We start from the raw sequence: 27,344 nt of genomic DNA, 5'->3' as shown, positions 1-27,344 counted from the left end.
GTGCTGCAGGAGATGTCAGTGCTATATAAATACATAATAATAATATGGGAGGACATTACTTTATGACTATGGTAGGATTAGAGTGTGAGCTCCTCTGAGGACAGTCAGTGACATGACTATGTACTCTGTAATGTGCTGCAGAAGATGTCAGTGTTATATAAATACATAATAATAATATGGTAGGACATTACACTATGACTATGGTAGGATTAGATTGTGAGCTCCTCTGAGGACAGTCAGTGACATGACTATGTACTCTGTAATGTGCTGCAGAAGATGTCAGTGCTATATAAATACATAATAATAATATGGTAGGACATTAGACTATGACTATGGTAGGATTAGAGTGTGAGCTCCTCTGAGGACAGTCAGTGACATGACTATGTACTCTGTAATGTGCTGCAGGAGATGTCAGTGCTATATAAATACATAATAATAATATGGTAGGACATTACACTATGACTATGGTAGGATTAGACTGTGAGCTCCTCTGAGGACAGTCAGTGACATGACTATGTGCTCTGTAATGTGCTGCAGAAGATGTCAGTGCTATATAAATACATAATAATAATATGGTAGGACATTAGACTATGACTATGGTAGGATTAGACTGTGAGCTCCTCTGAGGACAGTCAGTGACATGACTATGTACTCTGTAATGTGCTGCAGAAGATGACAGAGCTATATAACTACATAATAATAATATGGTAGGACATTAGACTATGACTATGGTAGGATTAGATTGTGAGCTCCTCTGAGGACAGTCAGTGACATGACTATGTACTCTGTAATGTGCTGCAGAAGATGTCAGTGCTATATAAATACATAATAATAATATGGTAGGACATTAGACTATGACTATGGTAGGATTAGAGTGTGAGCTCCTCTGAGGACAGTCAGTGACATGACTATGTACTCTGTAATGTGCTGCAGGAGATGTCAGTGCTATATAAATACATAATAATAATATGGTAGGACATTACACTATGACTATGGTAGGATTAGACTGTGAGCTCCTCTGAGGACAGTCAGTGACATGACTATGTGCTCTGTAATGTGCTGCAGAAGATGTCAGTGCTATATAAATACATAATAATAATATGGTAGGACATTAGACTATGACTATGGTAGGATTAGAGTGTGAGCTCCTCTGAGGACAGTCAGTAACATGACTATGTACTCTGTAATGTGCTGCAGAAGATGTCAGTGCTATATAAATACATAATAATAATATGGTAGGACATTAGACTATGACTATGGTAGGATTAGACTGTGAGCTCCTCTGGGGACAGTCAGTGACATGACTATGTACTCTGTAATGTGCTGCAGAAAATGTCAGTGCTAAATAAATACATAATAATAATATGGTAGGACATTAGACTATGACTATGGTAGGATTAGAGTGTGAGCTCCTCTGAGGAGAGTCAGTGACATGACTATGTACTCTGTAATGTGCTGCAGAAGATGTCAGTGCTATATAAATACATAATAATAATATGGTAGGACATTACACTATGACTATGGTAGGATTAGAGTGTGACCTCCTCTGAGGACAGTCAGTAACATGACTATGTACTCTGTAATGTGCTGCAGAAGATGTCAGTGCTATATAAATACATAATAATAATATGGTAGGACATTACACTATGGCTATGGTAGGATTAGAGTGTGAGCTTCACTGAGGACAGTCAGTGACATGACTATGTACTCTGTAATGTGCTGCAGAAGATGTCAGTGCTATATAAATACATAATAATAATATGGTAGGACATTACACTATGGCTATGGTAGGATTAGAGTGTGAGCTCCTCTGAGGACAGTCAGTGACATGACTATGTACTCTGTAATGTGCTGCAGAAGATGTCAGTGCTATATAAATACATAATAATAATATGGTAGGACATTAGACTGTGACTATGGTAGGATTAGAGTGTGAGCTCCTCTGGGGACAGTCAGTGACATGACTATGTACTCTGTAATGTGCTGCAGAAGATGTCAGTGCTATATAAGTACATAATAATAATATGGTAGGACATTAGACTATGTCTATGGTAGGATTAGAGTGTGAGCTCCTCTGAGGACAGTCAGTGACATGACTATGTACTCTGTACAGTGCTGCAGGAGATGTCAGTGCTATATAAATACATAATAATAATATGGTAGGACATTATACTATGACTATGGTAGGATTAGAGTGTGAGCTCCTCTGAGGACAGTCAGTGACATGACTATGTACTCTGTAATGTGCTGCAGAAGATGTCAGTGCTATATAAATACATAATAATACTATGGTAGGACATTAGACTATGACTATGGTAGGATTAGAGTGTGAGCTCCTCTGAGGACAGTCAGTGACATGACTATGTACTGTGTACAGTGCTGCAGAAGATGTCAGTGCTATATAAATACATAATAATAATATGGTAGGACATTAGACTATGACTATGGTAGGATTAGAGTGTGAGCTCCTCTGAGGACAGTCAGTGACATGACTATGTACTCTGTAATGTGCTGCAGAAGATGTCAGTGCTATATAAATACATAATAATATGGTAGGACATTACACTATGACTATGGTAGGATTAGAGTGTGAGCTCCTCTGAGGACAGTCAGTGACATGACTATGTACTCTGTAATGTGCTGCAGAAGATGTCAGTGCTATATAAATACATAATAATAATATGGTAGGACATTAGACTATGACTATGGTAGGATTAGAGTGTGAGCTCCTCTGAGGACAGTCAGTGACATGACTATGTGCTCTGTAATGTGCTGCAGGAGATGTCAGTGCTATATAAATACATAATAATAATATGGTAGGACATTACACTATGACTATGGTAGGATTAGAGTGTGAGCTCCTCTGAGGAGAGTCAGTGACATGACTATGTACTCTGTAATGTGCTGCAGGAGATGTCAGTGCTATATAAATACATAATAATAATATGGCAGGACATTAGGCTATGACTATGGTAGGATTAGAGTGTGAGCTCCTCTGGGGGCAGTCAGTGACATGACTATGTACTCTGTAATGTGCTGCAGGAGATGTCAGTGCTGTATAAATACATAATAATAATATGGTAGGACATTAGACTATGACTATGGTAGGATTAGAGTGTGAGCTCCTCTGAGGACAGTCAGTGACATGACTATGTGCTCTGTAATGTGCTGCAGGAGATGTCAGTGCTATATAAATACATAATAATAATATGGTAGGACATTACACTATGACTATGGTAGGATTAGAGTGTGAGCTCCTCTGAGGAGAGTCAGTGACATGACTATGTACTCTGTAATGTGCTGCAGAAGATGTCAGTGCTATATAAATACATAATAATAATATGGGAGGACATTACTTTATGACTATGGTAGGATTAGACTGTGAGCTCCTCTGTGGACAGTCAGTGACATGACTATGTACTCTGTAATGTGCTGCAGGAGATGTCAGTGCTATATAAATACATAATAATAATATGGGAGGACATTAGACTATGACTATGGTAGGATTAGAGTGTGAGCTCCTCTGAGGACAGTCAGTGACATGACTATGTACTCTGTAATGTGCTGCAGGAGATGTCAGTGCTATATAAATACATAATAATAATATGGTAGGACATTACACTATGTCTATGGTAGGATTAGAGTGTGAGCTCCTCTGAGGACAGTCAGTTACATGACTATGTACTCTGTAATGTGCTGCAGGAGATGTCAGTGCTATATAAATACATAATAATAATATGGTAGGACATTACACTATGACTATGGTAGGATTAGAGTGTGAGCTCCTCTGAGGACAGTCAGTGACATGACTATGTACTCTGTAATGTGCTGCAGAAGATGTCAGTGCTATATAAATACATAATAATAATATGGTAGGACATTACACTATGACTATGGTAGGATTAGAGTGTGACCTCCTCTGAGGACAGTCAGTAACATGACTATGTACTCTGTAATGTGCTGCAGAAGATGTCAGTGCTATATAAATACATAATAATAATATGGTAGGACATTACACTATGACTATGGTAGGATTAGAGTGTGAGCTCCTCTGAGGAGAGTCAGTGACATGACTATGTACTCTGTAATGTGCTGCAGAAGATGTCAGTGCTATATAAATACATAATAATAATATGGTAGGACATTAGACTATGACTATGGTAGGATTAGAGTGTGAGCTCCTCTGAGGACAGTCAGTGACATGACTATGTACTCTGTAATGTGCTGCAGAAGATGTCAGTGCTATATAAATACATAATAATAATATGGTAGGACATTAGACTATGACTATGGTAGGATTAGAGTGTGACCTCCTCTGAGGACAGTCAGTGACATGACTATGTACTCTGTAATGTGCTGCAGAAGATGTCAGTGCTATATAAATACATAATAATAATATGGTAGGACATTACACTATGACTATGGTAGGATTAGATTGTGAGCTCCTCTGAGGACAGTCAGTGACATGACTATGTACTCTGTAATGTGCTGCAGAAGATGTCAGTGCTATATAAATACATAATAATAATATGTGAGGACATTAGACTATGACTATGGTAGGATTAGACTGTGAGCTCCTCTGAGGACAGTCAGTGACATGACTATGTGCTCTGTAATGTGCTGCAGAAGATGTCAGTGCTATATAAATACATAATATTAATATGGTAGGACATTAGACTATGACTATGGTAGGATTAGACTGTGAGCTCCTCTGAGGACAGTCAGTGACATGACTATGTACTCTGTAATGTGCTGCAGGAGAAGTCAGTGCTATATAAATACATAATAATAATATGGTAGTACATTAGACTATGACTATGGTAGGATTAGAGTGTGAGCTCCTCTGAGGACAGTCAGTGACATGACTGTGTGCTCTGTAATGTGCTGCAGGAGATGTCAGTGCTATATAAATACATAATAATAATATGGTAGGACATTAGACTATGACTATGGTAGGATTAGAGTGTGAGCTCCTCTGAGGACACTCAGTGACATGACTATGTACTCTGTAATGTGCTGCAGAAGATGTCAGTGCTATATAAATACATAATAATAATATGGTAGGACATTAGACTATGACTATGGTAGGATTAGAGTGTGAGCTCCTCTGAGGACAGTCAGTGACATGACTATGTACTCTGTAATGTGCTGCAGGAAATGTCAGTGCTATATAAATACATAATAATAATATGGTAGGACATTAGACTATGACTATGGTAGGATTAGACTGTGAGCTCCTCTGAGGACAGTCAGTGACATGACTATGTACTCTGTAATGTGCTGCAGGAGAAGTCAGTGCTATATAAATACATAATAATAATATGGTAGTACATTAGAATATGACTATGGTAGGATTAGAGTGTGAGCTCCTCTGAGGACAGTCAGTGACATGACTATGTACTCTGTAATGTGCTGCAGAAGATGTCAGTGCTATATAAATACATAATAATAATATGGTAGGACATTAGACTATGGCTATGGTAGGATTAGAGTGTGAGCTCCTCTGAGGACAGTCAGTGACATGACTATGTACTCTGTAATGTGCTGCAGAAGATGTCAGTGCTATATAAATACATAATAATAATATGGTAGGACATTAGACTATGGCTATGGTAGGATTAGACTGTGAGCTCCTCTGTGGACAGTCAGTGACATGACTATGTACTCTGTAATGTGCTGCAGGAGATGTCAGTGCTATATAAATACATAATAATAATATGGTAGGACATTAGACTATGACTATGGTAGGATTAGACTGTGAGCTCCTCTGAGGACGGTCAGTGACATGACTATGTACTCTGTAATGTGCTGCAGAAGATGTCAGTGCTATATAAATACATAATAATAATATGGTAGGACATTAGGCTATGACTATGGTAGGATTAGAGTGTGAGCTCCTCTGAGGACAGTCAGTGACATGACTATGTACTCTGTAATGTGCTGCAGAAGATGTCAGTGCTATATAAATACATAATAATAATAATAATAATAATAATACGGTAGGACATTAGAATATGACTATGGTAGGATTAGAGTGTGAGCTCCTCTGAGGACAGTCAGTGACATGACTATGTACTCTGTAATGTGCTGCAGAAGATGTCAGTGCTATATAAATACATAATAATAATATGGTAGGACATTAGACTATGACTATGGTAGGATTAGACTGTGAGCTCCTCTGAGGACGGTCAGTGACATGACTATGTACTCTGTAATGTGCTGCAGGAGATGTCAGTGCTATATAAATACATAATAATAATAATAATAATACGGTAGGACATTAGAATATGACTATGGTAGGATTAGAGTGTGAGCTCCTCTGAGGACAGTCAGTGACATGACTATGTACTCTGTAATGTGCTGCAGAAGATGTCAGTGCTATATAAATACATAATAATAATATGTGTAGGACATTAGACTATGACTATGGTAGGATTAGACTGTGAGCTCCTCTGAGGACGGTCAGTGACATGACTATGTACTCTGTAATGTGCTGCAGGAGATGTCAGTGCTATATAAATACATAATAATAATATGGTAGGACATTACACTATGACTATGGTAGGATTAGAGTGTGAGCTCCTCTGAGGACAGTCAGTGACATGACTATGTACTGTGTACAGTGCTGCAGGAGATGTCAGCGCTATATAAATACATAATAATATTATGGTAGGACATTAGGCTATGACTATGGTAGGATTAGACTGTGAGCTCCTCTGAGGACAGTCAGTGACATGACTATGTACTCTGTAATGTGCTGCAGAAGATGTCAGTGCTATATAAATACATAATAATAATATGGTAGGACATTAGACTATGACTATGGTAGGATTAGAGTGTGAGCTCCTCTGAGGACAGTCAGTGACATGACTATGTACTCTGTAAAGTGCTGCAGAAGATGTCAGTGCTATATAAATACATAATAATAATATGGTAGGACATTAGACTATGACTATGGTAGGATTAGAGTGTGAGCTCCTCTGAGGACAGTCAGTGACATGACTATGTACTCTGTAATGTGCTGCAGGAGATGTCAGTGCTATATAAATACATAATAATAATATGGGAGGACATTACTTTATGACTATGGTAGGATTAGAGTGTGAGCTCCACTGAGGACAGTCAGTGACATGACTATGTACTCTGTAATGTGCTGCAGGAGATGTCAGTGCTATATAAATACATAATAATAATATGGTAGGACATTAGACTATGACTATGGTAGGATTAGAGTGTGAGCTCCTCTGAGGACAGTCAGTGACATGACTATGTACTCTGTAATGTGCTGCAGGAGATGTCAGTGCTATATAAATACATAATAATAATATGGGAGGACATTACTTTATGACTATGGTAGGATTAGAGTGTGAGCTCCACTGAGGACAGTCAGTGACATGACTATGTACTCTGTAATGTGCTGCAGGAGATGTCAGTGCTATATACATACATAATAATAATATGGTAGGACATTAGACTATGACTATGGTAGGATTAGAGTGTGAGCTCCTCTGAGGACAGTCAGTGACATGACTATGTACTCTGTAATGTGCTGCAGAAGATGTCAGTGCTATATAATTACATAATAATAATATGGTAGGACATTAGACTATGACTATGGTAGGATTAGAGTGTGAGCTCCTCTGAGGACAGTCAGTAACATGACTATGTACTCTGTAATGTGCTGCAGGAGATTTCAGTGCAATATAAATACATAATAATAATATGGGAGGACATTACTTTATGACTATGGTAGGATTAGAGTGTGAGCTCCTCTGAGGACAGTCAGTGACATGACTATGTACTCTGTAATGTGCTGCAGGAGATGTCAGTGCTATATAAATACATAATAATAATATGGGAGGACATTACTTTATGACTATGGTAGGATTAGAGTGTGAGCTCCTCTGAGGACAGTCAGTGACATGACTATGTACTCTGTAATGTGCTGCAGAAGATGTCAGTGTTATATAAATACATAATAATAATATGGTAGGACATTACACTATGACTATGGTAGGATTAGATTGTGAGCTCCTCTGAGGACAGTCAGTGACATGACTATGTACTCTGTAATGTGCTGCAGAAGATGTCAGTGCTATATAAATACATAATAATAATATGGTAGGACATTAGACTATGACTATGGTAGGATTAGAGTGTGAGCTCCTCTGAGGACAGTCAGTGACATGACTATGTACTCTGTAATGTGCTGCAGGAGATGTCAGTGCTATATAAATACATAATAATAATATGGTAGGACATTACACTATGACTATGGTAGGATTAGACTGTGAGCTCCTCTGAGGACAGTCAGTGACATGACTATGTGCTCTGTAATGTGCTGCAGAAGATGTCAGTGCTATATAAATACATAATAATAATATGGTAGGACATTAGACTATGACTATGGTAGGATTAGACTGTGAGCTCCTCTGAGGACAGTCAGTGACATGACTATGTACTCTGTAATGTGCTGCAGAAGATGACAGAGCTATATAACTACATAATAATAATATGGTAGGACATTAGACTATGACTATGGTAGGATTAGATTGTGAGCTCCTCTGAGGACAGTCAGTGACATGACTATGTACTCTGTAATGTGCTGCAGAAGATGTCAGTGCTATATAAATACATAATAATAATATGGTAGGACATTAGACTATGACTATGGTAGGATTAGAGTGTGAGCTCCTCTGAGGACAGTCAGTGACATGACTATGTACTCTATAATGTGCTGCAGGAGATGTCAGTGCTATATAAATACATAATAATAATATGGTAGGACATTACACTATGACTATGGTAGGATTAGACTGTGAGCTCCTCTGAGGACAGTCAGTGACATGACTATGTGCTCTGTAATGTGCTGCAGAAGATGTCAGTGCTATATAAATACATAATAATAATATGGTAGGACATTAGACTATGACTATGGTAGGATTAGAGTGTGAGCTCCTCTGAGGACAGTCAGTAACATGACTATGTACTCTGTAATGTGCTGCAGAAGATGTCAGTGCTATATAAATACATAATAATAATATGGTAGGACATTAGACTATGACTATGGTAGGATTAGACTGTGAGCTCCTCTGGGGACAGTCAGTGACATGACTATGTACTCTGTAATGTGCTGCAGAAAATGTCAGTGCTATATAAATACATAATAATAATATGGTAGGACATTAGACTATGACTATGGTAGGATTAGAGTGTGAGCTCCTCTGAGGAGAGTCAGTGACATGACTATGTACTCTGTAATGTGCTGCAGAAGATGTCAGTGCTATATAAATACATAATAATAATATGGTAGGACATTACACTATGACTATGGTAGGATTAGAGTGTGACCTCCTCTGAGGACAGTCAGTAACATGACTATGTACTCTGTAATGTGCTGCAGAAGATGTCAGTGCTATATAAATACATAATAATAATATGGTAGGACATTACACTATGGCTATGGTAGGATTAGAGTGTGAGCTTCACTGAGGACAGTCAGTGACATGACTATGTACTCTGTAATGTGCTGCAGAAGATGTCAGTGCTATATAAATACATAATAATAATATGGTAGGACATTACACTATGGCTATGGTAGGATTAGAGTGTGAGCTCCTCTGAGGACAGTCAGTGACATGACTATATACTCTGTAATGTGCTGCAGAAGATGTCAGTGCTATATAAATACATAATAATAATATGGTAGGACATTAGACTGTGACTATGGTAGGATTAGAGTGTGAGCTCCTCTGGGGACAGTCAGTGACATGACTATGTACTCTGTAATGTGCTGCAGAAGATGTCAGTGCTATATAAATACATAATAATAATATGGTAGGACATTACACTATGACTATGGTAGGATTAGAGTGTGAGCTCCTCTGAGGACAGTCAGTAACATGACTATGTACTCTGTAATGTGCTGCAGAAGATGTCAGTGCTATATAAATACATAATAATAATATGGTAGGACATTAGACTATGACTATGGTAGGATTAGACTGTGAGCTCCTCTGGGGACAGTCAGTGACATGACTATGTACTCTGTAATGTGCTGCAGAAAATGTCAGTGCTATATAAATACATAATAATAATATGGTAGGACATTAGACTATGACTATGGTAGGATTAGAGTGTGAGCTCCTCTGAGGAGAGTCAGTGACATGACTATGTACTCTGTAATGTGCTGCAGAAGATGTCAGTGCTATATAAATACATAATAATAATATGGTAGGACATTACACTATGACTATGGTAGGATTAGAGTGTGACCTCCTCTGAGGACAGTCAGTAACATGACTATGTACTCTGTAATGTGCTGCAGAAGATGTCAGTGCTATATAAATACATAATAATAATATGGTAGGACATTACACTATGGCAATGGTAGGATTAGAGTGTGAGCTTCACTGAGGACAGTCAGTGACATGACTATGTACTCTGTAATGTGCTGCAGGAGATGTCAGTGCTATATAAATACATAATAATAATATGGTAGGACATTAGACTATGACTATGGTAGGATTAGAATGTGAGCTCCCCTGAGGACAGTCAGTGACATGACTATGTACTCTGTAATGTGCTGCAGGAGATGTCAGTGCTATATAAATACATAATAATATATGGTAGGACATCAGACTATGACTATGGTGGGATTAGAGTGTGAGCTCCTCTGAGGACAGTCAGTGACATGGCTATGTACTCTGTAATGTGCTGCAGAAGATGCCAGTGCTATAAATACATAATAATAATATGGTAGGACATTACACTATGACTATGGTAGGATTAGAGTGTGAGCTCCTCTGAGGACAGTCAGTGACATGACTATGTACTCTGTAATGTGCTGCAGGAGATGTCAGTGCTATATAAATACATAATAATAATATGGTAGGACATTACACTATGACTATGGTAGGATTAGAGTGTGACCTCCTCTGAGGACAGTCAGTTACATGACTATGTACTCTGTACAGTGCTGCAGAAGATGTCAGTGCTATATAAATACATAATAATATATGGTAGGACATCAGACTATGACTATGGTGGGATTAGAGTGTGAGCTCCTCTGAGGACAGTCAGTGACATGGCTATGTACTCTGTAATGTGCTGCAGAAGATGCCAGTGCTATAAATACATAATAATAATATGGTAGGACATTACACTATGACTATGGTAGGATTAGAGTGTGACCTCCTCTGAGGACAGTCAGTAACATGACTATGTACTCTGTAATGTGCTGCAGAAGATGTCAGTGCTGTATAAATACATAATAATAATATAGTAGGACATTACACTATGACTATGGTAGGATTAGAGTGTGAGCTCCTCTGAGGACAGTCAGTAACATGACTATGTACTCTGTAATGTGCTGCAGAAGATGTCAGTGCTATATAAATACATAATAATAATATGGTAGGACATTAGACTATGACTATGGTAGGATTAGAGTGTGAGCTCCTCTGAGGACAGTCAGTGACATGACTATGTACTCTGTAATGTGCTGCAGGAGATGTCAGTGCTATATAAATACATAATAATAATATGGTAGGACATTACACTATGACTATGGTAGGATTAGAGTGTGAGCTCCTCTGAGGACAGTCAGTGACATGACTATGTACTCTGTAATGTGCTGCAGAAGATGTCAGTGTTATATAAATACATAATAATAATATGGTAGGACATTACACTATGACTATGGTAGGATTAGAGTGTGAGCTCCTCTGAGGACAGTCAGTGACATGACTATGTACTCTGTACAGTGCTGCAGAAGATGTCAGTGCTATATAAATACATAATAATATATGGTAGGACATCAGACTATGACTATGGTGGGATTAGAGTGTGAGCTCCTCTGAGGACAGTCAGTGACATGGCTATGTACTCTGTAATGTGCTGCAGAAGATGCCAGTGCTATAAATACATAATAATAATATGGTAGGACATTACACTATGACTATGGTAGGATTAGAGTGTGACCTCCTCTGAGGACAGTCAGTAACATGACTATGTACTCTGTAATGTGCTGCAGGAGATGTCAGTGCTATATAAATACATAATAATAATATGGTAGGACATTAGACTATGACTATGGTAGGATTAGAATGTGAGCTCCCCTGAGGACAGTCAGTGACATGACTATGTACTCTGTAATGTGCTGCAGGAGATGTCAGTGCTATATAAATACATAATAATAATATGGTAGGACATTACACTATGACTATGGTAGGATTAGAGTGTGAGCTCCTCTGAGGACAGTCAGTGACATGACTATGTACTCTGTAATGTGCTGCAGGAGATGTCAGTGCTATATAAATACATAATAATAATATGGTAGGACATTACACTATGACTATGGTAGGATTAGAGTGTGACCTCCTCTGAGGACAGTCAGTTACATGACTATGTACTCTGTACAGTGCTGCAGAAGATGTCAGTGCTATATAAATACATAATAATATATGGTAGGACATCAGACTATGACTATGGTGGGATTAGAGTGTGAGCTCCTCTGAGGACAGTCAGTGACATGGCTATGTACTCTGTAATGTGCTGCAGAAGATGCCAGTGCTATAAATACATAATAATAATATGGTAGGACATTACACTATGACTATGGTAGGATTAGAGTGTGACCTCCTCTGAGGACAGTCAGTAACATGACTATGTACTCTGTAATGTGCTGCAGAAGATGTCAGTGCTGTATAAATACATAATAATAATATAGTAGGACATTACACTATGACTATGGTAGGATTAGAGTGTGAGCTCCTCTGAGGACAGTCAGTAACATGACTATGTACTCTGTAATGTGCTGCAGAAGATGTCAGTGCTATATAAATACATAATAATAATATGGTAGGACATTAGACTATGACTATGGTAGGATTAGAGTGTGAGCTCCTCTGAGGACAGTCAGTGACATGACTATGTACTCTGTAATGTGCTGCAGGAGATGTCAGTGCTATATAAATACATAATAATAATATGGTAGGACATTACACTATGACTATGGTAGGATTAGAGTGTGAGCTCCTCTGAGGACAGTCAGTGACATGACTATGTACTCTGTAATGTGCTGCAGAAGATGTCAGTGTTATATAAATACATAATAATAATATGGTAGGACATTACACTATGACTATGGTAGGATTAGAGTGTGACCTCCTCTGAGGACAGTCAGTTACATGACTATGTACTCTGTACAGTGCTGCAGAAGATGTCAGTGCTATATAAATACATAATAATATATGGTAGGACATCAGACTATGACTATGGTGGGATTAGAGTGTGAGCTCCTCTGAGGACAGTCAGTGACATGGCTATGTACTCTGTAATGTGCTGCAGAAGATGCCAGTGCTATAAATACATAATAATAATATGGTAGGACATTACACTATGACTATGGTAGGATTAGAGTGTGACCTCCTCTGAGGACAGTCAGTAACATGACTATGTACTCTGTAATGTGCTGCAGGAGATGTCAGTGCTATATAAATACATAATAATAATATGGTAGGACATTACACTATGACTATGGTAGGATTAGAGTGTGAGCCCCTCTGAGGACAGTCAGTGACATGACTATGTACTCTGTAATGTGCTGCAGGAGATGTCAGTGCTATATAAATACATAATAATAATATGGTAGGACATTAGACTATGACTATGGTAGGATTAGAGTGTGAGCTCCTCTGAGGACAGTCAGTGGCATGACTATGTACTCTGTAATGTGCTGCAGGAGATGTCACTGCTATATAAATACATAATAATTTTATGGTAGGACATTAGGCTATGACTATGGTAGGATTAGAGTGTGAGCTCCCCTGAGGACAGTCAGTGACATGACTATGTACTCTGTAATGTGCTGCAGGAGATGTCAGTGCTATATAAATACATAATAATAATATGGTATGACATTACACTATGACTATGGTAGGATTAGAGTGTGAGCTCCTCTGAGGACAGTCAGTGACATGACTATGTACTCTGTAATGTGCTGCAGAAGATGTCAGTGCTATATAAATACATAATAATAATATGGTAGGACATTAGACTATGACTATGGTGGGATTAGATTGTGAGCTCCTCTGAGGACAGTCAATGACATGACTATGTACTCTGTAATGTGCTGCAGGAGATGTCAGTGCTATATAAATACATAATAATATTATGGTAGGACATTAGACTATGACTATGGTAGGATTAGAGTGTAAGCTCCTCTGAGGACAGTCAGTGACATGACTATGTACTCTGTAATGTGCTGCAGATGTCAGTGCTATATAAATACATAATAATAATATGGTAGGACATTACACTATGACTATGGTAGGATTAGAGTGTGACCTCCTCTGAGGACAGTCAGTTACATGACTATGTACTCTGTACAGTGCTGCAGAAGATGTCAGTGCTATATAAATACATAATAATATATGGTAGGACATCAGACTATGACTATGGTGGGATTAGAGTGTGAGCTCCTCTGAGGACAGTCAGTGACATGGCTATGTACTCTGTAATGTGCTGCAGAAGATGCCAGTGCTATAAATACATAATAATAATATGGTAGGACATTACACTATGACTATGGTAGGATTAGAGTGTGACCTCCTCTGAGGACAGTCAGTAACATGACTATGTACTCTGTAATGTGCTGCAGGAGATGTCAGTGCTATATAAATACATAATAATAATATGGTAGGACATTACACTATGACTATGGTAGGATTAGAGTGTGAGCCCCTCTGAGGACAGTCAGTGACATGACTATGTACTCTGTAATGTGCTGCAGGAGATGTCAGTGCTATATAAATACATAATAATAATATGGTAGGACATTAGACTATGACTATGGTAGGATTAGAGTGTGAGCTCCTCTGAGGACAGTCAGTGGCATGACTATGTACTCTGTAATGTGCTGCAGGAGATGTCACTGCTATATAAATACATAATAATATTATGGTAGGACATTAGGCTATGACTATGGTAGGATTAGAGTGTGAGCTCCCCTGAGGACAGTCAGTGACATGACTATGTACTCTGTAATGTGCTGCAGGAGATGTCAGTGCTATATAAATACATAATAATAATATGGTATGACATTACACTATGACTATGGTAGGATTAGAGTGTGAGCTCCTCTGAGGACAGTCAGTGACATGACTATGTACTCTGTAATGTGCTGCAGAAGATGTCAGTGCTATATAAATACATAATAATAATATGGTAGGACATTAGACTATGACTATGGTGGGATTAGAGTGTGAGCTCCTCTGAGGACAGTCAGTGACATGACTATGTACTCTGTAAAGTGCTGCAGGAGATGTCAGCGCTATATAAATACATAATAATATTATGGTAGGACATTAGGCTATGACTATGGTGGGATTAGAGTGTGAGCTCCTCTGAGGACAGTCAGTGACATGACTATGTACTCTGTAAAGTGCTGCAGGAGATGTCAGCGCTATATAAATACATAATAATATTATGGTAGGACATTAGGCTATGACTATGGTGGGATTAGAGTGTGAGCTCCTCTGAGGACAGTCAGTGACATGACTATGTACTCTGTAAAGTGCTGCAGGAGATGTCAGCGCTATATAAATACATAATAATACTATGGTAGGACATTAGACTATGACTATGGTAGGATTAGAGTGTGAGCTCCTCTGAGGGCGGTCATTGACATGACTATGTACTCTGTAATGTGCTGCAGGAGATGTCAGCGCTATATAAATACATAATAATATTATGGTAGGACATTAGGCTATGACTATGGTGGGATTAGAGTGTGAGCTCCTCTGAGGACAGTCAGTGACATGACTATGTACTCTGTAAAGTGCTGCAGGAGATGTCAGCGCTATATAAATACATAATAATAATATGGTAGGACATTAGACTATGACTATGGTAGGATTAGAGTGTGAGCTCCTCTGAGGACAGTCAGTGACATGACTATGTACTCTGTAATGTGCTGCAGGAGATGTCAGCGCTATATAAATACATAATAATACTATGGTAGGACATTAGACTATGACTATGGTAGGATTAGAGTGTGAGCTCCTCTGAGGGCGGTCATTGACATGACTATGTACTCTGTAATGTGCTGCAGGAGATGTCAGCGCTATATAAATACATAATAATATTATGGTAGGACATTAGGCTATGACTATGGTGGGATTAGAGTGTGAGCTCCTCTGAGGACAGTCAGTGACATGACTATGTACTCTGTAAAGTGCTGCAGGAGATGTCAGCGCTATATAAATACATAATAATAATATGGTAGGACATTAGACTATGACTATGGTAGGATTAGAGTGTGAGCTCCTCTGAGGACAGTCAGTGACATGACTATGTACTCTGTAATGTGCTGCAGAAGATGTCAGTGCTATATAAATACATAATAATACTATGGTAGGACATTAGACTATGACTATGGTAGGATTAGAGTGTGAGCTCCTCTGGGGACAGTCAGTGACATGACTATGTACTCTGTAATGTGCTGCAGAATATGTCAGCGCTATATAAATACATAATAATAATATGGGAGGACATTACACTATGTCTATGGTAGGATTAGAGTGTGAGCTCCTCTGGGGGCGGTCAGTGACATGACTATGTACTCTGTAATGTGCTGCAGAAGATGTCAGTGCTATATAAATACATAATAATAATATGGTAGGACATTACACTATGTCTATGGTAGGATTAGAGTGTGAGCTCCTCTGAGGACAGTCAGTGACATGACTATGTACTGTGTACAGTGCTGCAGGAGATGTCAGTGCTATATAAATACATAATAATAATATAGTAGGACATTAGACTATGATTATGGTAGGATTAGACTGTGAGCTTCTCTGAGGACAGTCAGTGACATGACTATGTACTCTGTAATATGCTGCAGGAGATGTCAGTGCTATATAAATACATAATAATAATATGGTAGGACATTACACTATGTCTATGGTAGGATTAGAGTGTGAGCTCCTCTGAGGACAGTCAGTGACATGACTATGTACTCTGTAATGTGCTGCAGGAGATGTCAGTGCTATATAAATACATAATAATAATATGGTAGGACATTACACTATGTCTATGGTAGGATTAGAGTGTGAGCTCCTCTGAGGACAGTCAGTGACATGACTATGTACTCTGTAATGTGCTGCAGAAGATGTCAGTGCTATATAACTACATAATAATAATATGGTAGGACATTAGACTATGATTATGGTAGGATTAGACTGTGAGCTCCTCTGAGGACAGTCAGTGACATGACTATGTACTCTGTAATATGCTGCAGGAGATGTCAGTGCTATATAAATACATAATAATAATATGGTAGGACATTACACTATGGCTATGGTAGGATTAGAGTGTGAGCTCTTCTGAGGACAGTCAGTGACATGACTATGTACTCTGTAATGTGCTGCAGAAGATGTCAGTGCTATATAACTACATAATAATAATATGGTAGGACATTAGACTATGATTATGGTAGGATTAGACTGTGAGCTCCTCTGAGGACAGTCAGTGACATGACTATGTACTCTGTAATATGCTGCAGGAGATGTCAGTGCTATATAAATACATAATAATAATATGGTAGGACATTAGACTATGACTATGATAGGATTAGAGTGTGAGCTCCTCTGAGGACAGTCAGTGACATGACTATGTACTCTGTAAGGTGCTGCAGGAGATGTCAGTGCTATATAAACACATAATAATAATATGGTAGGACATTAGACTATGACTATGGTAGGATTAGAGTGTGAGCTCCTCTGAGGACAGTCAGTGACATGACTATGTACTATGTAATGTGCTGCAGAAGATGTCAGTGCTATATAAATACATAATAATAATATAGTAGGACATTAGACTATGACTATGGTAGGATTAGAGTGTGAGCTCCTCTGAGGACAGTCAGTGACATGACTATGTACTCTGTAATGTGCTGCAGAAGATGTCAGTGCTATATAAATACATAATAATAATAATAATATGGTAGGACATTACACTATGACTATGGTAGGATTAGACTGTGAGCTCCTCTGAGGACAGTCAGTGACATGACTATGTACTCTGTACAGTGCTGCAGAAGATGTCAGTGCTATATAAATGCATAATAATATTATGGTAGGACATTAGGCTATGACTATGGTAGGATTAGAGTGTAAGCTCCCCTGAGGACAGTCAGTGACATGACTATGTACTCTGTACAGTGCTGCAGAAGATGTCAGTGCTATATAAATACATAATAATAATATGGTAGGACATTAGACTATGACTATGGTGGGATTAGAGTGTGAGCTCCTCTGAGGACAGTCAGTGACATGACTATGTACTCTGTAATGTGCTGCAGGAGATGTCAGCGCTATATAAATACATAATAATATTATGGTAGGACATTAGGCTATGACTATGGTGGGATTAGAGTGTGAGCTCCTCTGAGGACAGTCAGTGACATGACTATGTACTCTGTAAAGTGCTGCAGGAGATGTCAGCGCTATATAAATACATAATAATATTATGGTAGGACATTAGGCTATGACTATGGTGGGATTAGAGTGTGAGCTCCTCTGAGGACAGTCAGTGACATGACTATGTACTCTGTAAAGTGCTGCAGGAGATGTCAGCGCTATATAAATACATAATAATACTATGGTAGGACATTAGACTATGACTATGGTAGGATTAGAGTGTGAGCTCCTCTGAGGGCGGTCATTGACATGACTATGTACTCTGTAATGTGCTGCAGGAGATGTCAGCGCTATATAAATACATAATATTATGGTAGGACATTAGGCTATGACTATGGTGGGATTAGAGTGTGAGCTCCTCTGAGGACAGTCAGTGACATGACTATGTACTCTGTAAAGTGCTGCAGGAGATGTCAGCGCTATATAAATACATAATAATAATATGGTAGGACATTAGACTATGACTATGGTAGGATTAGAGTGTGAGCTCCTCTGAGGACAGTCAGTGACATGACTATGTACTCTGTAATGTGCTGCAGGAGATGTCAGCGCTATATAAATACATAATAATATTATGGTAGGACATTAGGCTATGACTATGGTGGGATTAGAGTGTGAGCTCCTCTGAGGACAGTCAGTGACATGACTATGTACTCTGTAAAGTGCTGCAGGAGATGTCAGCGCTATATAAATACATAATAATACTATGGTAGGACATTAGACTATGACTATGGTAGGATTAGAGTGTGAGCTCCTCTGAGGGCGGTCATTGACATGACTATGTACTCTGTAATGTGCTGCAGGAGATGTCAGCGCTATATAAATACATAATAATATTATGGTAGGACATTAGGCTATGACTATGGTGGGATTAGAGTGTGAGCTCCTCTGAGGACAGTCAGTGACATGACTATGTACTCTGTAAAGTGCTGCAGGAGATGTCAGCGCTATATAAATACATAATAATAATATGGTAGGACATTAGACTATGACTATGGTAGGATTAGAGTGTGAGCTCCTCTGAGGACAGTCAGTGACATGACTATGTACTCTGTAATGTGCTGCAGAAGATGTCAGTGCTATATAAATACATAATAATACTATGGTAGGACATTAGACTATGACTATGGTAGGATTAGAGTGTGAGCTCCTCTGGGGACAGTCAGTGACATGACTATGTACTCTGTAATGTGCTGCAGAATATGTCAGCGCTATATAAATACATAATAATAATATGGGAGGACATTACACTATGTCTATGGTAGGATTAGAGTGTGAGCTCCTCTGGGGGCGGTCAGTGACATGACTATGTACTCTGTAATGTGCTGCAGAAGATGTCAGTGCTATATAAATACATAATAATAATATGGTAGGACATTACACTATGTCTATGGTAGGATTAGAGTGTGAGCTCCTCTGAGGACAGTCAGTGACATGACTATGTACTGTGTACAGTGCTGCAGGAGATGTCAGTGCTATATAAATACATAATAATAATATAGTAGGACATTAGACTATGATTATGGTAGGATTAGACTGTGAGCTCCTCTGAGGACAGTCAGTGACATGACTATGTACTCTGTAATATGCTGCAGGAGATGTCAGTGCTATATAAATACATAATAATAATATGGTAGGACATTACACTATGTCTATGGTAGGATTAGAGTGTGAGCTCCTCTGAGGACAGTCAGTGACATGACTATGTACTCTGTAATGTGCTGCAGGAGATGTCAGTGCTATATAAATACATAATAATAATATGGTAGGACATTACACTATGTCTATGGTAGGATTAGAGTGTGAGCTCCTCTGAGGACAGTCAGTGACATGACTATGTACTCTGTAATGTGCTGCAGAAGATGTCAGTGCTATATAACTACATAATAATAATATGGTAGGACATTAGACTATGATTATGGTAGGATTAGACTGTGAGCTCCTCTGAGGACAGTCAGTGACATGACTATGTACTCTGTAATATGCTGCAGGAGATGTCAGTGCTATATAAATACATAATAATAATATGGTAGGACATTAGACTATGACTATGATAGGATTAGAGTGTGAGCTCCTCTGAGGACAGTCAGTGACATGACTATGTACTCTGTAAGGTGCTGCAGGAGATGTCAGTGCTATATAAACACATAATAATAATATGGTAGGACATTAGACTATGACTATGGTAGGATTAGAGTGTGAGCTCCTCTGAGGACAGTCAGTGACATGACTATGTACTATGTAATGTGCTGCAGAAGATGTCAGTGCTATATAAATACATAATAATAATATAGTAGGACATTAGACTATGACTATGGTAGGATTAGAGTGTGAGCTCCTCTGAGGACAGTCAGTGACATGACTATGTACTCTGTAATGTGCTGCAGAAGATGTCAGTGCTATATAAATACATAATAATAATAATAATATGGTAGGACATTACACTATGACTATGGTAGGATTAGACTGTGAGCTCCTCTGAGGACAGTCAGTGACATGACTATGTACTCTGTAATGTGCTGCAGAAGATCTCAGTGCTATATAAATACATAATAATAATATGGTAGGACATTACACTATGACTATGGTAGGATTAGACTGTGAGCTCCTCTGAGGAGAGTCAGTGACATGACTATGTACTCTGTAATGTGCTGCAGAAGATGTCAGTGCTATATAAATACATAATAATAATATGGTAGGACATTAGACTATGACTATGGTAGGATTAGAGTGTGAGCTCCTCTGAGGAGAGTCAGTGACATGACTATGTACTGTGTACAGTGCTGCAGGAGATGTCAGTGCTATATAAATACATAATAATAATATAGTAGGACATTAGACTATGTCTATGGTAGGATTAGAGTGTGAGCTCCTCTGAGGACAGTCAGTGACATGACTATGTACTCTGTAATGTGCTGCAGAAGATGTCAGTGCTATATAAATACATAATAATAATAATAATATGGTAGGACATTACACTATGACTATGGTAGGATTAGACTGTGAGCTCCTCTGAGGACAGTCAGTGACATGACTATGTACTCTGTAATGTGCTGCAGAAGATGTCAGTGCTATATAAATACATAATAATAATATGGTGGGACATTACACTATGACTATGGTAGGATTAGAGTGTGAGCTCCTCTGAGGACAGTCAGTGACATGACTATGTACTCTGTAATGTGCTGCAGAAGATGTCAGTGCTATATAAATACATAATAATAATATGGTAGGACATTACACTATGACTATGGTAGGATTAGACTGTGAGCTCCTCTGAGGAGAGTCAGTGACATGACTATGTACTCTGTAATGTGCTGCAGAAGATGTCAGTGCTATATAAATACATAATAATAATATAGTAGGACATTAGACTATGACTATGGTAGGATTAGAGTGTGAGCCCCTCTGAGGACAGTCAGTGACATGACTATGTACTCTGTAATGTGCTGCAGAAGATGTCAGTGCTATATAATTACATAATAATAATATGGTAGGACATTAGACTATGACTATGGTAGGATTAGAGTGTGAGCTCCTCTGAGGACAGTCAGTGACATGACTATGTACTCTGTAATGTGCTGCAGGAGATGTCAGTGCTGTATAAATACATAATAATAATATGGTAGGACATTAGACTATGACTATGGAAGGATTAGACTGTGAGCTCCTCTGAGGACAGTCAGTGACATGACTATGTACTCTGTAATGTGCTGCAGGAGATGTCAGTGCTATATAAATACATAATAATAATATGGTAGGACATTACACTATGACTATGGTACGATTAGAGTGTGAGCTCCTCTGAGGAGAGTCAGTGACATGACTATGTACTCTGTAATGTGCTGCAGAAGATGTCAGTGCTATATAAATACATAATAATAATATGGTAGGACATTAGACTATGACTATGGTAGGATTAGAGTGTGAGCTCCTCTGAGGACAGTCAGTGACATGACTATGTACTCTGTAATGTGGTGCAGAAGATGTCAGTGCTATATAAATACTTAATAATAATATGGTAGGACATTAGACTATGACTATGGTAGGATTAGAGTGTGAGCTCCTCTGAGGACAGTCAGTGACATGACTATGTACTCTGTAAGGTGCTGCAGAAGATGTCAGTGCTATATAAATACATAATAATAATATGGTAGGACATTAGACTATGACTATGGTAGGATTAGCTTGTGAGCTCCTCTGAGGACAGTCAGTGACATGACTATGTACTGTGTAATGTGGTGCAGGAGATGTCAGTGCTATATAAATACATAATAATAATATGGTAGGACATTACACTATGACTATGGTACGATTAGAGTGTGAGCTCCTTTGAGGACAGTCAGTGACATGACTATGTACTGTGTAATGTGGTGCAGGAGATGTCAGTGCTATATAAATACATAATAATAATATGGTAGGACATTACACTATGACTATGGTACGATTAGAGTGTGAGCTCCTCTGAGGACAGTCAGTGACATGACTATGTACTCTGTAATGTGCTGCAGAAGATGTCAGTGCTATATAAATACATAATAATAATATGGTAGGACATTAGACTATGACTATGGTAGGATTAGAGTGTGAGCTCCTCTGAGGACAGTCAGTGACATGACTATGTACTCTGTAAAGTGCTGCAGAAGATTTCAGGGCTATATAAATACATAATATTAATATGGAAGGACATTAGACATTGACTATGGTAGGGATTAGATTGTGAGCTCCTCTGAGGACAGTCAGTGACATGACTATGTACTGTGTACAGTGCTGCAGGAGATGTCAGTGCTATATAAATACATAATAATAATAATATAGTAGGACATTAGACTATGACTATGGTAGGATTAGAGTGTGAGCCCCTCTGAGGACAGTCAGTGACATGACTATGTACTCTGTAATGTGCTGCAGAAGATGTCAGTGCTATATAAATACATAATAATAATATGGTAGGACATTAGACTATGACTATGGTAGGATTAGAGTGTGAGCTCCTCTGAGGACAGTCAGTGACATGACTATGTACTCTGTAATGTGCTGCAGAAGATGTCAGTGCTGTATAAATACATAATAATAATATGGTAGGACATTAGACTATGACTATGGAAGGATTAGACTGTGAGCTCCTCTGAGGACAGTCAGTGACATGACTATGTACTCTGTAATGTGCTGCAGGAGATGTCAGTGCTATATAAATACATAATAATAATATGGTAGGACATTACACTATGACTATGGTACGATTAGAGTGTGAGCTCCTCTGAGGAGAGTCAGTGACATGACTATGTACTCTGTAATGTGCTGCAGAAGATGTCAGTGCTATATAAATACATAATAATAATATGGTAGGACATTAGACTATGACTATGGTAGGATTAGAGTGTGAGCTCCTCTGAGGACAGTCAGTGACATGACTATGTACTCTGTAATGTGGTGCAGAAGATGTCAGTGCTATATAAATACATAATAATAATATGGTAGGACATTAGACTATGACTATGGTAGGATTAGATTGTGATCTCCTCTGAGGACAGTCAGTGAGACAGTGACATGACTATGTACTCTGTAATGTGCTGCAGAAGATGTCAGTGCTATATAAATACATAATAATAATATGGTAGGACATTACACTAGGACTATGTTAGGATTAGAGTGTGAGCTCCTCTGAGGACAGTCAGTGACATGACTATGTACTCTTTAATGTGCTGCAGAAGATGTCAGTGCTATATAAATACATAATAATAATATAGTAGGACATTAGACTATGACTATGGTAGGATTAGAGTGTGAGCCCCTCTGAGGACAGTCAGTGACATGACTATGTACTCTGTAATGTGCTGCAGAAGATGTCAGTGCTATATAAATACATAATAATAATATGGTAGGACATTAGACTATGACTATGATAGGATTAGAGTGTGAGCTCCTCTGAGGACAGTCAGTGACATGACTATGTACTCTGTAAGGTGCTGCAGGAGATGTCAGTGCTATATAAACACATAATAATAATATGGTAGGACATTAGACTATGACTATGGTAGGATTAGAGTGTGAGCTCCTCTGAGGACAGTCAGTGACATGACTATGTACTATGTAATGTGCTGCAGAAGATGTCAGTGCTATATAAATACATAATAATAATATAGTAGGACATTAGACTATGACTATGGTAGGATTAGAGTGTGAGCTCCTCTGAGGACAGTCAGTGACATGACTATGTACTCTGTAATGTGCTGCAGAAGATGTCAGTGCTATATAAATACATAATAATAATAATAATAATATGGTAGGACATTACACTATGACTATGGTAGGATTAGACTGTGAGCTCCTCTGAGGACAGTCAGTGACATGACTATGTACTCTGTAATGTGCTGCAGAAGATCTCAGTGCTATATAAATACATAATAATAATATGGTAGGACATTACACTATGACTATGGTAGGATTAGACTGTGAGCTCCTCTGAGGAGAGTCAGTGACATGACTATGTACTCTGTAATGTGCTGCAGAAGATGTCAGTGCTATATAAATACATAATAATAATATGGTAGGACATTAGACTATGACTATGGTAGGATTAGAGTGTGAGCTCCTCTGAGGAGAGTCAGTGACATGACTATGTACTGTGTACAGTGCTGCAGGAGATGTCAGTGCTATATAAATACATAATAATAATATAGTAGGACATTAGACTATGACTATGGTAGGATTAGAGTGTGAGCTCCTCTGAGGACAGTCAGTGACATGACTATGTACTCTGTAATGTGCTGCAGAAGATGTCAGTGCTATATAAATACATAATAATAATAATAATATGGTAGGACATTACACTATGACTATGGTAGGATTAGACTGTGAGCTCCTCTGAGGACAGTCAGTGACATGACTATGTACTCTGTAATGTGCTGCAGAAGATGTCAGTGCTATATAAATACATAATAATAATATGGTGGGACATTACACTATGACTATGGTAGGATTAGAGTGTGAGCTCCTCTGAGGACAGTCAGTGACATGACTATGTACTCTGTAATGTGCTGCAGAAGATGTCAGTGCTATATAAATACATAATAATAATATGGTAGGACATTACACTATGACTATGGTAGGATTAGACTGTGAGCTCCTCTGAGGAGAGTCAGTGACATGACTATGTACTCTGTAATGTGCTGCAGAAGATGTCAGTGCTATATAAATACATAATAATAATATAGTAGGACATTAGACTATGACTATGGTAGGATTAGAGTGTGAGCCCCTCTGAGGACAGTCAGTGACATGACTATGTACTCTGTAATGTGCTGCAGAAGATGTCAGTGCTATATAATTACATAATAATAATATGGTAGGACATTAGACTATGACTATGGTAGGATTAGAGTGTGAGCTCCTCTGAGGACAGTCAGTGACATGACTATGTACTCTGTAATGTGCTGCAGGAGATGTCAGTGCTGTATAAATACATAATAATAATATGGTAGGACATTAGACTATGACTATGGAAGGATTAGACTGTGAGCTCCTCTGAGGACAGTCAGTGACATGACTATGTACTCTGTAATGTGCTGCAGGAGATGTCAGTGCTATATAAATACATAATAATAATATGGTAGGACATTACACTATGACTATGGTACGATTAGAGTGTGAGCTCCTCTGAGGAGAGTCAGTGACATGACTATGTACTCTGTAATGTGCTGCAGAAGATGTCAGTGCTATATAAATACATAATAATAATATGGTAGGACATTAGACTATGACTATGGTAGGATTAGAGTGTGAGCTCCTCTGAGGACAGTCAGTGACATGACTATGTACTCTGTAATGTGGTGCAGAAGATGTCAGTGCTATATAAATACATAATAATAATATGGTAGGACATTAGACTATGACTATGGTAGGATTAGAGTGTGAGCTCCTCTGAGGACAGTCAGTGACATGACTATGTACTCTGTAAGGTGCTGCAGAAGATGTCAGTGCTATATAAATACATAATAATAATATGGTAGGACATTAGACTATGACTATGGTAGGATTAGCTTGTGAGCTCCTCTGAGGACAGTCAGTGACATGACTATGTACTGTGTAATGTGGTGCAGGAGATGTCAGTGCTATATAAATACATAATAATAATATGGTAGGACATTACACTATGACTATGGTACGATTAGAGTGTGAGCTCCTCTGAGGACAGTCAGTGACATGACTATGTACTGTGTAATGTGGTGCAGGAGATGTCAGTGCTATATAAATACATAATAATAATATGGTAGGACATTACACTATGACTATGGTACGATTAGAGTGTGAGCTCCTCTGAGGACAGTCAGTGACATGACTATGTACTCTGTAATGTGCTGCAGAAGATGTCAGTGCTATATAAATACATAATAATAATATGGTAGGACATTAGACTATGACTATGGTAGGATTAGAGTGTGAGCTCCTCTGAGGACAGTCAGTGACATGACTATGTACTCTGTAAAGTGCTGCAGAAGATTTCAGGGCTATATAAATACATAATATTAATATGGGAGGACATTAGACATTGACTATGGTAGGGATTAGATTGTGAGCTCCTCTGAGGACAGTCAGTGACATGACTATGTACTGTGTACAGTGCTGCAGGAGATGTCAGTGCTATATAAATACATAATATTAATATAGTAGGACATTAGACTATGACTATGGTAGGATTAGAGTGTGAGCCCCTCTGAGGACAGTCAGTGACATGACTATGTACTCTGTAATGTGCTGCAGAAGATGTCAGTGCTATATAAATACATAATAATAATATGGTAGGACATTAGACTATGACTATGGTAGGATTAGAGTGTGAGCTCCTCTGAGGACAGTCAG

The sequence above is a fragment of the Hyperolius riggenbachi genome, chromosome 12, assembly GCF_040937935.1.
Source record: "Hyperolius riggenbachi isolate aHypRig1 chromosome 12, aHypRig1.pri, whole genome shotgun sequence".
Lineage (NCBI taxonomy): Eukaryota > Metazoa > Chordata > Amphibia > Anura > Hyperoliidae > Hyperolius > Hyperolius riggenbachi.
This window is presented reverse-complemented; position numbering follows the sequence as displayed.